This window comes from Pleurodeles waltl, chromosome 7, assembly GCF_031143425.1.
Source record: "Pleurodeles waltl isolate 20211129_DDA chromosome 7, aPleWal1.hap1.20221129, whole genome shotgun sequence".
Taxonomy (NCBI): Eukaryota; Metazoa; Chordata; class Amphibia; order Caudata; family Salamandridae; genus Pleurodeles; species Pleurodeles waltl.
In genome coordinates this window covers 1,429,947,838-1,429,965,155 of record NC_090446.1, presented here as the reverse complement: position 1 = coordinate 1,429,965,155, position 17,318 = coordinate 1,429,947,838, and positions in this window count along the sequence as shown.

Below are 17,318 nucleotides of genomic sequence, written 5' to 3'. Positions count from 1 at the left end.
GTTGTAATAGGGGTATCCTCCTCCTACTTCCGAATCAGAAAAGAGTGTGGCAGTGGTTTATGGCCTCATGTGTGATTGCAAACCAGTGATGAGTTACCAGCTGTCAAGCTGGTGTTGTTAAGGGGATTGCAAAGGTGAAAATGTCCTCTGAGGACCCCTTTTCTTTTGGAAATCATGTTGGTTGCATCGGGGGATGGTGGAGCAGTAAGCAGTGACCCACCACGTTGGCGCTTTGGTGATAACACACGAATATACAATAAGTGTAACCTGCAACTATTTGTATGTACCTTCAGTACATACAATCAACAGTTCACTCATTGTCAAAACACTGAATTCATGTGAGGGCTAATCAAGGAAAAAATCACCATTGAGTGTTATTCCGGTCTTCTTTATCACATCAACGTTTCAGTCCTATGAATGCTGTCAGCGCCATCATCAGAACAATTAGATGAGATTGGATGCAAAATAAAGTAAATAAAACTACTTAGCTTAGGGAAAAGAAAAGATGGCCTGCTTAAGGTCAAATAGTAGAAAAAAATCCTAACTTCAGTAGTGGCCAGAAGGCTCCAGGAAAAGTAGTGCTGGGGTAATGTAGGAAGTTGGCTCTGTATGTAGTATCTCAAAGTAAGAGATAGTGTGCACCAAGTCCAAGGGTTCCCCTTAGAGGTAAGATAGTGGCAAAATTAGATAATTCTAATGTTCTATTTTGTGGTTGTGTGGTCAAGCAGTAGGCTTATCAGAGGGTAGTGTTAAGCATTTGTTGTACACACACAGGCAATAAATGAGGAACACACACTCAAAGACTTAACTCCAGGCCAATAGTTTTTATATAGAAAAATATATTTTTTTAATTTATTTTTAGAACCACAAGTTCAAGATTTGAAGTAAATGCATAAAATTCAATGTACTCCACACACGTAAGTTAGGAACTTTGAATTAGAGCAAAAGCATACACAGTTTTAGTAAAAATGGCAATAAGCTATTTTAAAAATGGACACTGCAAAAATCAACAGTTCCTGGGGGAGGTAAGTAATGGTTATTTTGTCAGGTAAGTAAGGCACTTTCAAGTCTAAGTTCCTGGGCATAGGCAGCCCACCGTTGGGGGTTCAAGACAACCCCAAAGTTACCACACCAGCAGCATTGGGCCGGTCAGGTGGAGAGGTCAAAGAGGTGCCCAAAACACATAGGCGCCTATGGAGAACAGGGATACTCTGGTTCCAGTCTGCCAGCAGGTAAGTATCCGCGTCCTCGGAGGGCTGACCAGGGGGGTTTTGTAGAGCACTGGGGGGTACACAAGTAGGCACACAAAACACACCCTCAATTGCACAGGGCCATCCGGGTGCAGTGTGCAAAACAGGCATCGGGTTTTGTATTAGAAACAATGGAGGGACCTGGGGGTCACTCTAGCGGTGCAGGCAGGGCACAGGGGGGGTTCTCGGGCCAGCCACCAACTGGGCAAGGCAGAGGGTCGCCTGATGGTCACTCCTGCACTGAGGTTCAGTTCCTTCTGGTCCTGGGGGCTGCGGTGCAGTGCTTGGTCCAGGCGTCGGGTTCCTTGTTACAGGCAGTCGCGGTCAGGGGGAGCCTCTGGATTCTCTCTGCATGCGTCGCTGTAAGGGTGCAGGGGGTCGTCTCGGGTTACTCACAAGGTCGCAGTCACCTGGGAGTCCTCCCTGTAGTGTTGGTTCTCTGGAGCTCGAGCCGGGGGCGTCGGGTGCAGAGGGTGAAGTCTCACGCTTCCGGCAGTAAGAGTCAGTTCTTGGAAAGTTGTTAGAAAGTTGCAAAAATGTTGCTGTAGGTGAACAATGCTGCTGTTCTCTTGGGTTTCTTGGGCCTTTTGGTTCAGGGCAGTCCTCTGAGGCTTCGGAGGTCGCTGGTCCTTGTCGGATGCGTCGCTGTTGTTGTTTTCTTCGATTCAGGAGACAGGCCGGTAGGGCTGGGGCCAAAGCAGTTGTCATATCCATCGTCTATGCAGTGCTTGCAGGTCTGCAGACCTTATTCTTGTTTCAGGTTGTAGGAATCTGATTTCCTGGGTTCTGAGGTGCCTCTAAATACTGCATTTAGGGGTTTGTTTAGGTCTGGGGGCAGTAGCCAAAGGCTATTGTCCTAGAGGGTGGCTACATCCTCTTTGTGCCTCCTCCCTGACGGGAGGGGATCACATCCCTAATCCTATTGGGGGAATCCTCCACCCTCAAGATGGAGGATTTCCAAAGGCAGGGGTCACCTCAGGACACCTTAGGGGCTGTCCTAACTGGTGGGTGACTCCTCCTTGTTTTTCTCATTATCCTCTCCTACCTTGCCGCCAAAAGTGGGGGCAGTGCCCAGAGTGGCGGGCATCTCCACTAGCTGGGATGCCCTGGGGTGCTCACCACCAGATGTTACAGTTCCTGCAGGGTGAGGTGAGAAGCACCTCCACCCAGTGCAGGCTTTGTTTCTGCCCTCAGAGAGCACAAAGGCTCTCATTTCAGGGGGGCAGAAACTCGTCTCAGTGGCAGGCTGGCACAGACCAGTCAGTCCTGCACTGAAGGATTGGGTAAAATACAGGGGGCATCTTCTAAGATGCCCTCTGTGTGCATGTGGTAATAAATCCAACACTGGCATCAGTGTGGGTTTATTTTTCTGAGAAGTTTGATACCAAACTTCCCAGTGTTCAGTGTAGCCATTATGGAGCTGTGGAGTTCGTTTTGACAAGCTCCCAGACCATATATTTAATATTGCCACACTGTACTCACGATGTCTTAGATTGGACTTAGACACTGTACGGGCATATTGCTCATGCAGCTATGCCCTCACCTGTGGTATAGTGCACCCTGCCTTAGGGCTGTAAGACCTGCTTGAGGGGTGAATTACCTATGCCACATGCAGCATTTTATGTCCCTGGCATCCTGAGGGGGATGCCATGTCGACTTTGCCTTTTTCTCCCCACTAACACACAATCTGCAATGGCAGTGTGCATGTGTTAGGTGAGGGGTGCCTTAGGGTGGCACAACATATGATGCAGCCCTTAGGGACCTTCCTTGGTCACAGGGCTTTGGTACCACTGGTACCTTTTAGAAGGGACTTATCTGTGCGCCAGAGGTGTGCCAACTGTGGAACAATGGTAAATTTTTAAGTGAAAGAACACTGGTGCTGGGGCCTGGTTAGCAGGGTCCCAGCAGACTTCTCAGTCAAGTCAGCATCAATATCAGGCAAAAAGTAGGGGGTAACTGCAACCGGGAGTCATTTTCCTACAGGTAACTATTACTCTCTTATGTGAAAAAAATAGTAAACCAACGCATTAGTGTCTGATATGGACGAGAAACTGCTTGCAGAAAAAAAATAAGTGATTAAAAAAATATATAACCTACATATCATGGAGAACATAACTTGCTGGGAGATAATTAGGACAAAGAAAACAGACATACAAGCGTGAACTGCTAAGAATCTGACTAGTCAAATGAAGTCAGATCTTCCTCATCTCCTAGCATGCCAGTAGACCACCTTAGGGAAATGTGTCAAGTGTCACATCGAAATATCAGAGTTTTCTAAATATTTTTTGCATACAACTGGTACTAAGCAGTGCTTTATTCAATAACCAAGGTGATGTTAGCACAAGCCTTGTACAGATTGGTAACTGGTCCTAGTTTGAAAAGTAGGTAAGTCCATTTATTCTTGAGAGGATGATGTCCTTAAGCATTGCAATAATAATATATTTGTGGGTGTTTCTTGATTGTAGTGCATGTTATTTAGCCTGCGAACTATGTTCAATGTGGGAATCTAAAATGGAACAGAACAAGACCAAAACAACAAAAATCTGACATACGCAAGTCAAGTTATGAACTTTTAAAGATTAAACTTAAAAATAGCACTTAGAAACACAAAGGCCCCCATTCCAACCCTGGCGGTCTATGACCGCCAGGGTGGAGGTCGCCGGAAGCACCGCCAACAGGCTGCCCAGCCGGGTCCGGCGGTTTCCTGCCGGATTCCCCCGGCTGGGAGAATCCTCCATGCCGACCCCCTTCCCGCCAGCCTGTTTCTGGCGGTTTTCACCGCCAGAAACAGGATGGCGGGAACGGGTGTCGTGGGGCCCCCTAACAGGGCCCCAGCATGATTTTCACTGTCTGCATAGCAGACAGTGAAAATCGCGACGGGTGCAACTGCACCCGTCGCACCCCTGCAACACCGCCGGCTCCATTCGGAGCCAGCTTCAATGTTGCAGGGCCTTTCGCGCTGGGCTGGCGGGCGCTCCCTTGGCGGGCGCCCACCGGCCCAGCGGGAAAGTCTGAATGGCCTCCGCGGTCTTTTGACTGCGGAGCGGCCAAGTGGCGGTTCCCGCCAGGCGGGCGGCACCCGCCGCCCGCCGGGGTTAGAATGACCCCCAAAATGCTTTGATTAGGTGTTAATTAATATGGTGCTGTGAAGGAGTAATTCCCAGCAATCCGACACCAACAGCGCCGGGCATGCAGACCCCCAGGTACAGTACCTTAGTAAAGTGTGAAAACAAGCCGGTGCGTTAAGTCGAGGATCGCGGCGTCGCTGGAACCTGAGGCGTCATGAAGAGGCATCTGGTCCTTGCTGCGGAGCGGTGGAGGTGAGGAGGTGTCAGTGCGAAGCGTTGAATCTGCAGCAGAGTTAATATCCGGCAGTCATGACGTGGTGCGTCGACTTCCATGGAGTCGCGGACATCGGCGGGGCTGCGGTGGTGTCCTGCCTGCCAGGGTCATTGCACTCCAGTGAGGACCATGGAGTCGGGTGCAGGCAGCGTCACAGGATTCAGCAGCGCGTCGGTCCAGAATCGTCCGAAGTCAGTTTTCTTGAATTTTCACTAGCTTCTCCTTTGAAGGGCCCAGTGACTGGATAGGGCACCACTTGTCAGGGCAGGAGACTCAGCAGAGACTCCAGTGGATCGTAGAGGAAGTCCTTGATGGCCCTGAGACTTCAGAACAGGGGGCAAGCTAAGTCCAAGATTCTTCTCAAGCAGGAATATACCACAAAGTCCAGTCTTTGTCCCCTTCCGTAGGCAGAAGCAGCAACTGCAGGATAGCCCAACCAAGCTCAGTCACAGGCAGGGGCAGCACGTCTCCTCAGCTCTTCAGCTCTTCTCCTTGGCAGAGGTTCCTCTTGATTCCAGATATGATCTAATTTTCAGGGCTTTTGGGTGCTCTTCTTATACCCCTTTCTGCCTTTGAAGTAGGCCTACTTCAAAGGAAAGTCTCTCTTGTTTGTAAGATCCTGCCTTACCCAGGCCAGGCCCCAGACATACACCAGGGGCTTCAGAGACTGCATTGTGTGAGGGCAGGCACAGCCCTTTCAGGTGTAAGTGACCACTCCTCCCCTCCATCATAGCACAGATGGCCCATCAGTATATGCAGGCCACACACCAGCTCCGTTTGTGTCACTGAGAGGTGCAAACAGCCCATCTGTCAAACTGACCCAGACATGGAATCCACAAACAGGCAGAGTCACAGAATGGTTTAAGGAAGAAAATGCCTACTTTCTGAAAGTGGCATTTTCAAACACACAATCTAAAAACCAACCTCATTAAAAGATGTATTTTCTAATTGTAAGTTCGGAGACCATAAACTCCATATGTCTATCTGCTCCCTAAGGGAATCTGCACTTTAATAATATTTAAAGGCAGCCCCCTTGTTAACCTGTGAGAGAGATAGGCCTTGCGACAGTGAAAACCGAATAGGAGCACTTGCACTTAAGCACTGGATAGCAGTTAGCAGTAATAAAGTGCCCAAAGTGACAAAAACAGCAACAACAGCATACAACAACATACTGGGAAACAGCGGCAAAATGTTAGGGGAGACCACGCCAAGGATGCCAAGTCTAACACTGCCCTTTGCAAATGACATGGTATTTATACCAGGACACATTTGACTCAACTCCTAACCATATTTAATGGGCACTTATTTGACACACAGGCCCCCATTCAAAACGTTTTCAGAAAATGTAATTGACAGAGTTACTACCTTGCAATAGTATGGTTTTCAATACCATACCAATTCACAGCATTTTCAAAGAGTATCACTTGAAAAGCATGACAGTATCAAGCTACTAAGTCTAAGTTTCAAAAACATGCGTGAAACTCAATTTGCATCCAGGAGCACGGCTTTCCACATGCACAGCTGTACAGGTGATACAGTTTTCCATGCAAAAATACCCCAATTTGTGCAATTGCACTTTTTAAATTTCCCCATGGAGAACACCTTTTCCCCTGACAATTATGGGAATATATAATGTCCATTCCCATCCTATTAAAGGTATTAGCTACCGCACTTAACAGGAACAAACGTCCAGCTGTTTCAGGGTGGAATTGTGTTATGGAGAAGTTCGAGAACACCTACAAGTTTCCAAACGCTCTAGAGCATCCCCATCTGACAAGTCTCAGCCCCAAGCTCTGGTAGGAGATTTATGTATGTGCTATCTTATAAAGTTTATGAGTGTAGATTAATCTTTTCTGGACTCCTTGCACTAGTAAATGATGCCATTTGCCTTTTTAAGTTAAACCTATATGCCTAATACCTTTGTGAATTGGGCGAGAAACCAAATGTAAACAGTAATCTGCATTCATTAGTTCAAATGCTGTACACATTAGAGAAGAACGTATTTGATCACAATGCCAGTATTCATCACCTAACTTGTTTGGTACACATTTGTATAAAGCCCTTGAACTGGAGGCAAAGTATCTAAAAATGCATGTTCTTTTGGCACCTGTTGTTAGAGAATGGGGTCTTTGGTTGGCAGTCAGGTTACCCCCTCTCCAAGCAAGGACCCTCACTCTAGTCAGGGTAAGTCACACGCAATCCAAATTATCCTGTGTCCACCCTCTGGTAGCATGACATATAGTGCACTTTGCTAGGGACTTACAAGTAAATTAAATATGCCAATTGGGTATGAACCAATGTCACCATGTTTTAAGGAGAGAGCATATGCACTTTAGCACTGATTAGAAGTGGCAAAGTGCGCAGAGTCCTAAAGCCAGGAAAAATGAGGTCAGAAAAAAAGAAGGAGGAAGGCAAAAAAGTTTGGGGGGTGACCCAGCAGAAAGGCCATTTCCAACCTGTGTTATATTTATTTGTTAAAATGGGTTCATAAAAAATCTACACTTTTGTTGAATCTCTACGCTTGTTGAATACAAACCATATTATTATTATATGATATGACCTGAAATATTTTTACTGCATCCTCTACTTTGCTTGTCTGACATGTTTCTGATGCATGATACCCTCTCCTACAATATACAGCCTCAGGGCTGTGAATCCAAACATTGTGGTAAGGACGCATGGCTGCATGAAGGTTCCAATTACTAATAAAGAGACAGCTAGCTAATCCTTGACTCAAAAGCCGATGTAAAAAAAGGCTTCTTTTACCACTTTCTCATAATTGTTCCATTTTTATAGTGTGGTTTGTCAGCACAGCTGTCGCCAGGCAATTATGTTAGAATCACCAGAATAAGGGTGGTTGCTCTGCACACTGTTAGGAGCCATCCCTACATAATTTAATTGGGCAGTCATTGTGTGCTTCCTGGGAAAGAGTGCTTGTATTGCACTCCTATTGGCTGTTGGAGGGTTCCCCTCACCTTATATACCAACCATGTTGAAATGTGATGACAGTGGCATGCAAAGAAAGCCCTTGGCGATGCTATTTCCTTGTTTCATCAATTAAAAACCCTTTCCTAGTCCTTATTCTGGCTGGATGAAAGGCATTCTCTTGAACGCAATAGGACAGAACGCTAGCAGGCACAGCAGCTCACTCTGTGGTGTTTGGGGAGTTGGGTTTGTTTTAAGCTTCTTCTGCTCGGCCGTTCGCTTGTTTGTTTTAATTTCACCACTGCCTGCGTCTGTCACGTGCCCTGCCCGTCAGGGTTTCGAATCCAGTCACTCACTCACCTTTTCATCCTTCTTCCTTTCCCTCAGATTGATTTGGCTCCCAAATCCTTAATGTCATTTTTAGGCATGGCGTTATCCAAGACCTTCTTTTTTTATTCATAAAAAATATACATACGTACAGAGAGGCTTTCAGGCACCCCTCCTCAGACATTGGTCTGCTGTTGTGACTTTCAAATTTTTCTTCCACATACCGCAGTATACGTTTGAGCCCACTTCATCTGTTGGTTTCTGCAATATGTTTAGTGCCAGTTTACCCATTAACAGTGTTATTACAGATTTTCAAAGGCAAGCATCAAGATATCGAAAAATCCAGAGGTGTTCGCAGTCACAGAGAATGTCACGCAGTCCCTCTTGTAAGGTAGTATGACGCATATTTATACTCTGTTTGTGCCAGATTTGCGTCATTATTTTTGACGCAAATTTGACACAAACTTAAGTCCATATTTAGACCCGTCTAGCGCCAAAGTTATGGAATTGGAGTAATTTTTTGTATGTGAAAACCTACCTTACGCTAATGACATGCAAGGTAGGCGTTCCCGTGCAGAAAATGACTCTAAGGCATGTGCCCCTTGTTTATCCCCCAGTGTCAAAATGATGCACAGGAGGAGGCGGGCATTAAAACATGGCGCCCAGCCGGATTTGTGCCATTTTTTAACGCCTGGGTCAGGGCAGGCGTTCAGGGACATGTAGGCTCATTTCCATGGTCAGAGACCATGGAAGCAGTCCACGGGTGCCCTTCCCTGCACCCAGGGACAACCCCTGCCACCCTCACCCACCCCTAGAGGGTACCCATGGATGGGGGGACCCATCCATAGTGAATGCAGGTAAGTGCAGGTAAGTATATATTTTTTTGGGGTGGCTTGGGGGGGCCTAACTTGTCCCCCTTACATGCCACTGTGCCCAATAGCCATGCCCAGGGGACAGAAGTCCCCTGGGCATGGCCATTGGGCAGGGGGAATTAACTCCTGTCTTTGCTAAGACAGGAGTCATTTCCATGGGGGTTGTGCATCAAAAAATGGCGCAAGTCAGGTTAGAGGCAATATTTTTTACTCTAACGTGACTTGCACCATTCTTTGGCGCACAACCCCCAGTCTTCCCTCCGCCTCTGCTGCCCGGTTACCATCATTTATTTTGACGCAAATCACGCCGCAGCGCCGTCTAGCGTTATTCCATAAATAAGGCGCCCTGCCGGCGCATTGGAATGGCGTTAGCGGGTTGTAAACTTTTTGACGCAAATCTGTCCAAGCGCTGATTTGCGTCAAAAAGTATAAATACGGGCCTATGTGTCACACGGGGTTTGAAGGACAGCCATGCCTTTTTCAGAAAGAACCCATTCTTTGTCATCCTCTATGCCATTGGATCAGTAAACAGAATAAACTGGCCGATCCAAGATGGCCACCTCTATGGGGAGAGACAATAACATACAGAAAACCTAGCAATCACTGTTTCTCTAAGTGCTCTGTGTACCCTTTGTGCTGAATGCAAGAAGAAGCACTTTGCTGTTTTTTCTTTGCATGTTTCCACAGGGTGCAAGTAGGGACAAGCATGGGTACCCAGCTAGTTGCGTCTTTGCTTCAGTTATTTAATGTATGGCTAAATTTACATTATTCTGATTTCTTTTTACCTCATGAGATACAGGTTGTTTCTTTATTAAAACGTGGCTCATTCTTATAACAATCAGCTTCAAAAAAATTATCTTCCACTCCGACTAAAGAATGACAAATGTTTCAATTTTATTTACCATCAGAGTTGTTGCAATTGGTTTGAAGAAGCTGCTTTTAAAGATGGTCGTCTTCCTGATACCCCTTCACTGTGTTCAGCAATGGCCAGAAACAGGAACTAATGTGATGGGCTTGTAAACCAGTATATCCAGACACAACAGGAAAGTTTGTTTTTTCACACAGTGCAGCAGTCTTGCATCTGCTGCCATTGAAAGAGGTTAGAGCTTAATCAGTCCTTTAGCCACTCTATGCCACTTTATGCCACTCCAGAGAATGTCACTCCACTATATGCCTCTCCACTCTACATTACTCCACCCTACACTACTTCACTGTAGGCTACTCTACTGTATGCTATTCTATTGTGTGCCACTCAACTCTATGCCACTCCCATGTATGCCACTCTGCTGTATGCTATTGAACAGTACACTACTCCACTCTATCCCACTCCAATCTACAGCACTCCACTGTATGCTTTTGCACTGTACTCCAATCCACTCTGCTCCACTCCAGTCAACACCACTCCACTGTTTGCTGTTTTTTCTTTGCACCTTTCCACAGGATGCAGGTAGGGACCAGGCATGGCTACAAAGCCAGCCGCTTCATTGCTTTTGTTATTTCGTGTAAGGCGGGCCTGAGGCTTTAGGTGTTTTAACTCAGATAAAACCCCCACAGTTAATTTATGGTGCCCAAAATGACAAATAGGAGCCTTCTCCTGTAACTCAATGGACTCTGGATATACATTTTGCCAAGGATATATCTAGCCCAGGGGATATTGATAATGCTTGGGCAGAACATGAACTATAGAATCATTTTGCTTCTTAGTACAAGGACTGTAGTTATCGGAATGATTTTAAGATTTTTAGAATTGCCATTTAACACTCATGGAACTAGTTTTTAGGAATTTATTTTATATTTTCTTTTAGATTTATTTATTTATTGTTCACTTAATTGGTTAAATAGTCCTCCCATAGTTAAGTAAACAAGTTCTTGTTGGTACGAGAGGCAAATTTTAGGGTTTTATAAAAAAATTAATAATGTAATTGATTGTTATTTATTACTCTTAGGACTACCATTGGCCATTACTTAGATAATTTGATTTTAGTATTTAAGTGAATAATAATTGTTGCTGGAATAATGTGTTTTTGTATTGCTTGATTGTATTTTCCTTTTATGGCTTTTAGCCGAATAAAGGCGTAAAGAATTATTTCGTGTCTGACTAAATTAGCATTATTCAGATTTATTTTTTACCTTATGGGATACAGCTTGTTTTTTTTATTAAAACATGGCTCATTCTTGTAACAATCAGCTTTAAAAAATGATCTTTCGCACTGACTGAAGAATGACAAATTTGTCAGTTGTATTTACCACCAGAATTTGTTACAATTGTTTTTGTTTTAGAGAAACTGCATTTAAAGTTTGTCGCCTTACTGATACCCCTTCACTGTGTTCAGCAATTGCCACAGACAGGAACTAGTTTAATGGTCTTTGTAAACTAGTATATCCAGGCACACCAGGAAAGTTCATTTTTTTCACACAGTGCAGCAGTCTTGCACCTGCTGCCACAGCAAGAGGTTAGAGCTTAAACAGTCCTTCAGCCGCTCTATACCACTCCAGTGTATGTCACTCCACTATATGCCTCTCCACTCTCCACTACTCCACTCTACACTACTTCACACTACGCTACTTCACTGTAAGCTATTCCATTGTATGCTACTCCACTCTATGTAACTCCCCTGTATGCCACTCCACTCTATGCTATTCCACCGTACACTACTACACTCTATCCCACTTCACTCTACAGCACTTCATTGTATGCTTCCGCACTGTACTCCAATCCACTCTACTCCACTTCAGTCAACGCCACTCCATTGTATGCCACTCCAATCTATGCCTTCCTAATCAATGTTATTCCACTGTATGTAACTCCACTCTACCACACTCCACTCAATGCTATTCCATCCATGCTACTCCACTCTGTGCCACTCCGCTGTACACTATTCCAGAGTACACCACTGCACTCTATCGCACTCCACTGTACAGCACTCCACTGTATGCTTTTGCACTGTACTCCTCTCCACTCCAGTCAATGCCACTCCACGTTACACCTCTCCACTCTATGCCTTTCTACTCTATGCTGTTCCACTGTATGTAACTCCACTCTACCACACTCCACTCTATGCTATTTCACTCTATGCCACTCTACTGTGCGCCACTCCACTATATGCAATTCCACTGTATGTAACTCCACTCTACCACACTCCACTCTATGCTATTCCACTCTATGCCACTCTACTGTGCGCCACTCCACTATAAGCTATTCCACTGTATGCCACTCCACTGTACTTCACTGTGCACTATACCATTCTATGCTATTCCCGTGTATGCCAATCCAATCTACCCAGATTCGCTCCAGTCCACTTCACTGTCCTCTGCTCAACAACTATGTACTTCCCTCAATGACAGTCTATACACTTTCACTCTACCACTCTAAACTTTATAGCATTACACAGTACAACAATGTACTCCTGTCAATGGCAGTCGGTAGCACTCCACTTTACTCTATACCATGGAGCAAAACTCTACACAACTCACTCAATGCAACTCCACCCCCACTTCAATATATAGTTATTACAAAGTCTCAGTAGTACCTCCAAAAATTAGACACTTGGCTTTTCAGGAAAAAGCGCATATTTCAAGCCTTTTACCCAGAAACGTGTACTATATGTGCAGCGATTATCAGGCTTGCCTGTTCTTTAAAGCTTCCCCTGAATATTCCGTTATTAGTTTTTATTTAGAAGAAAACTTTTGTTCATTCATTTTGTTAATGGATCCATCCTCTGGGCACCTGCCCGCCCCCTTTATATAGAAGCTTTTATCTGAGGAATGCACAGCTTGTATCTGACACAGCACAGTACTCGACTTTCTAAATCGGGAGAGTTAATGTGCCTTGGTAGAAGGTTCAACAACTCACTGTGTGTTTCTTTCTAGGGATCAGTCTGACATCTTGAACAAAGCAGGAATTGGATATTCAGACCGGATTAGACAATTGCTTTCATCCACCACATTTCTTAACAGCATTCAAGCAACTCTTGATTTCTGTACACTTCAAGGTACAAGTAAACAGGTCTGCCAGGTGTTTTGTGACAGAGAAGATGATACCTTTACAGTAGGTCAGTTGTTGAGACTCCTGCTGTAGCTGTCAAACTCTAGGATGCTGAAAATACCAAGTGATTATTTTAGGTTTTGAATGCAGAAAATATGACGGTAAATGGGCAACAAAGTAAACTCTAACATTCAATTTAGCACCATTACTAGAAAATTCCACACGCTCCACCATTGGCACTAGAAGGAAAAAAAGCTTCCCTTCCTCGTGTGCTGTTATTTGTCAGGGAATTTTATTTGTTCCCCTTTTGATGTACCATATGCCCTATGTGTAATACCTGCAGAACTTGTGCTCTGTGTAATCTCTGCTCTCTGTATTCATTGTGTCACCTGTGTACAATGCACTCTGTGCTACCTTTATTCTTGAGTATATTCTATTTAGAACAGAGCATGTAGGTGATGCCCTATGCCCTATGTGTTTACTCTGCTCTCTCTATATGTTCTATTTGTTTTCAGCCCTTTGCACTTACTCAATAGTTTACGTGCACGCTCCTCCCTCCATGTAGTTTGTGCTGAACATTGGTTCTGGATTATGGGGGTCATTCTAAGTGAGGTTATTTTGGGATTTGCCCTGGGCTGGCGGGCGACCGCCAAAAGGCCGCCCGCCAGCCCAAGGCAAATCATCCTTCCCACGAGGACGCCGGCTCAGAATTGAGCCGGCGGAGTGGGAAGGTGCGACGGGTGCAGTGGCACCCGTCGCGTATTTCAGTGTCTGCATAGCAGACACTGAAATACAAAGTGGGGCCCTCTTACGGGGGCCCCTGCAGTGCCCATGCCATTGGCATGGGCACTGCAGGGGCCCCCAGGGGCCCCGCGGCACCCCCTACCGCCATCCTGTTCCTGGCGGGAGACCTGTCAGAATCCCCATGGCGGCGGAGCGCGCTCCGCCGCCATGGAGGATTCACAAGGGCAGCGGAAAACCGGCGGGAGACCGCCGGTTTTCCGCATCTGACTGCGGCCGAACCGCCGGGGTCAGAATCACCCCCTATGTCTGCTATTTGCTTCATAATTTTTCTGGGTGCCATATATGCGATTTGTGCTCTTTGCACTTTTTATCTGTATTTGGTACCTGTACTCTGCTCTACATAAGCAATTTGCACAATCTATGTCCTGTGTTTCATGCATACTGTATGTATTGTATATGCTACATACAAGAGTACGCTTACCCTGTACTGTACTCTTTTCATGTGTTTTGTATGGTCTACACTAACACTAACACAACTTTTCCCGGAAGGTACCTCTGTGCACAAAATATACCCCAGTAACTGCTCTACGCATGCTGCTCTATGCATGCTGTACTCTGTGTACTTTGCACTCTGAGGGGCATATTTACAAGCCCCTAGTGCCACCGGATCGTCACTTTTTGTGATGCTCTGGTGGTGCTGTGCACTGTGCCATATTTACAAGGTGGCATTAAGCCACTTTTTGTGGCTTACGCCACCTTGTAAATATATCCCCTTAACATGGAGCACTTAACGTGTAAGGGGCATGCAATGGGTGTTGCTGTGGGCATTCCACAGCAACACCCATTGCATTTTCACGCTGCCCAAGATTTATGAGATTTTGTAAACCTGAGGCAGCGCCAAAATCTAAGTTTCATTTCTCCTTGTTTTTTGCTCTTTCTGTGTGTGCTGCATTTTACAGCACACATAGAAGGAGCAAATGGCCATTATAGACTGTTTTTGTGCAGGAAGTTGTCCCTGCCTGGACAAAAACAATCTCCACTGCAATGCAGCCATCCTTCCACTGTGGCACAAGGGTGATTGCTTTGGCTCCCGGCAGCTAATTTAGCATTGGCAGGGCAAGAAACACAGGGATGTGCCTTATTCTTTTAAATACGGCGCATCCCCACTTTTTAGAAGCTACGCAGAGCGGCGCTGCCAATTTTGTTGCAGCGGCCACGCCTCTTCTAGTAAATATGCCCCTGAATGTCATATGTGCTTTATTCTCTGTGCCATACATGTACTCTGGTTTTCAGATACCATCTGCTGTGCGCAATCAGCCGTGCATGCACTCTGTAACTGACCAATAGGTCAGACATATAAGTGAAAGCGCCTCGTTATTGATTGGTGAGATTTATCTATTATCTTGTCAATCAGCAAGTGGTCGAATGCAAGAATGTGACAATGGGTGGATGAATACGTGCACAGGTGCATGTGACTGGTGAGTAAGTGCATGCACATGAAAAAGTAACAAGCAGAAAGAATAACACACAAGCGTGCGCATGCACACACACCAAAAAAAGTGAGCACTAAAATCAAACACAGAGACAATAACACTAAAACAGACAAGTTAATGCAAATGCACGTGACTGAAACTACCTAACCCACTAACAAAAACATTTTAGAAAAACTAACAAACAGGCACAGATAAACAAAAACACATTTTGTTATCCTGGACAAATGTATTTCTGTCTCAAATTGCGTCCCAGCTCCATTATGTGCTGAACCATGAGAGCGGATACAGTCAGCTGGCTGTTTATTCTCAAGCCAGCCCTCCCTTTGAGTCGGTAGTTTGTTTTGGTTCTTCTGCTCGGAGTCTTCATCTTTCACACTCAGCTGAGCATCTTTCTTTCAGCTGAGCACTTAGATGTCTTCTGGTGTTACGTGCTTTAGAAATATTACAATTACAACTAGTCATGATGGTGTGCTCATTCTTTTTTAGGCCAAGCTTCAGTGCAGCATTCTGCCTACCTCATTATTGCCAATTCTCTAAAATACAGGTAGAGTGGGCTTTGGCGTCAGCCAGCGGAGCATCTCATGCTGTTGGGGATTTAGTGTTAAAAATCCTATTGAGTGGCTGCCTAGTTATGCATGGGGGTCTAGTAACATTTAAAAAATACAGTAAACCATCACAGATAACTGTGTTACTCTCAGAGGTGGATTCTGTACAGAAAGCAATCATACTTTTTCTTTGCTTTTTCACACTTATAAGTTTTTTTAATGTCATGTTTTATTCATGAATCAAAATACATGTCAGTCCTATTGGCTTTGCCAGTGCTTCTTTATAGGGCTATAAGGCAGCTACAGTGTATGCCATGTTGCTGCATAGTTTCCCTCCTGCTTATTAATGTTACTCAAGCATAGGACATTGATACAGATGATGGTGCGAGTGCATTGCAGTTGTAAATTTACATTGCAAATATGCAAATTAATTGATGCTTTGAACAATTAACAGCAGTTCCAATTACTTTGAAAAATAAATTCCCTTGCAAGAAATCCTAAATGGCAATACCATTAATACGCACAGCCAGCCTAATTGATGCAGCTCAGTTCTTCCCCCTCATGCATTTAATCTGAAATAATTTACCTAATTTAATAATTGTAGTTAATTAAATAGAAAATATCAGAAGTAGCACTTCTTGAAATAATTAATGCGACAATATCGAGGTGCTCCCTCGCAAAAACTTCGAGCAGGCACGTAACCTGTTGACATGAGCGGAGCTGCGATTCCAGGAAACCGAAGACGAGTTTGAACACGAAACAATAACTCATTGAGAAAAGATGACATGATTGTTGAATGCTAACAGCTCTAGCCAGAAAGCCATCTATAAATAGCAAAATGAGTAATTAGTGCCATTGTACGAGTTTTTAATTGTACAGGCGTTCATCTTTACAATTTACATACATAAGCATGAAATGCCATCTTTATGCGCAGTGAGATGTTTTTCGAACATTTCTCTGTATAAAAACATACCTTTGGTATGGAACACGAATTACCGAAAATCCATTGGACTAATTACCCTTTAGGCGAGAGAGCGCAGCACGGACCACTGATAATATATAATGTGAAAAAGGACGTTTTAATGAGGCAAGTACACACCACAACACTAGAAAAATCGCTGTACAAACTACAGAATTCCTCACTATGCATCGGTAGCCACTTACACCCTCAGGTATCCCCACCTGTAATCAGTTGCAGCTCGCCATGGTTACAGGGGGCGGAGGGACACATAGTGGGTAGGGACGAGGGGGGTAGAGGGAGTAGTAATAAAAACATTTAAACATTTTTTTAAACTTGCCTCCTCTCCGTGCCACCTCTCCTCTATCTCCTTAGCCCTACGGCCAATCCTGACGCTGCTCAGAGCAGCGTTAGGATTGGCATGGAGCACCCAGCCAGGGAGACAGAGTGCCAGGCTGGAAAGAGCACAGTGCGCATGTGTGTTTGGCCAAGCCAAAACGGCAGGCCAAACATACATGCTCAGAGGGAAGTGCTCTGTGCACTCCCCTCCATGGCTGTTGCTGAAGCAGATGTTTTATTTAGAAATTATTAATGAGTGTTTATGTATTTTGAATAATGACTTATTGTAGAAAATGAATAACATATGAAAATAATGCACACGTCTGAAATTATGATTTTTAAGAATGGCCACCAGTGTTCACAAAATGTACTAATTAATGATTAACACTTATGAGATATTGAAAATGTATTAGATTAATGTAGTAATATGTCATATTTAGGGTTATGAAGTATGCTTTAGTTTTAAATTGTAGGCTTTTTCTTAGCGAGTGTTTTGGCCTAGTTTTTGCCAGGCCTCATGCAGAAGTTGTTTTTCTTT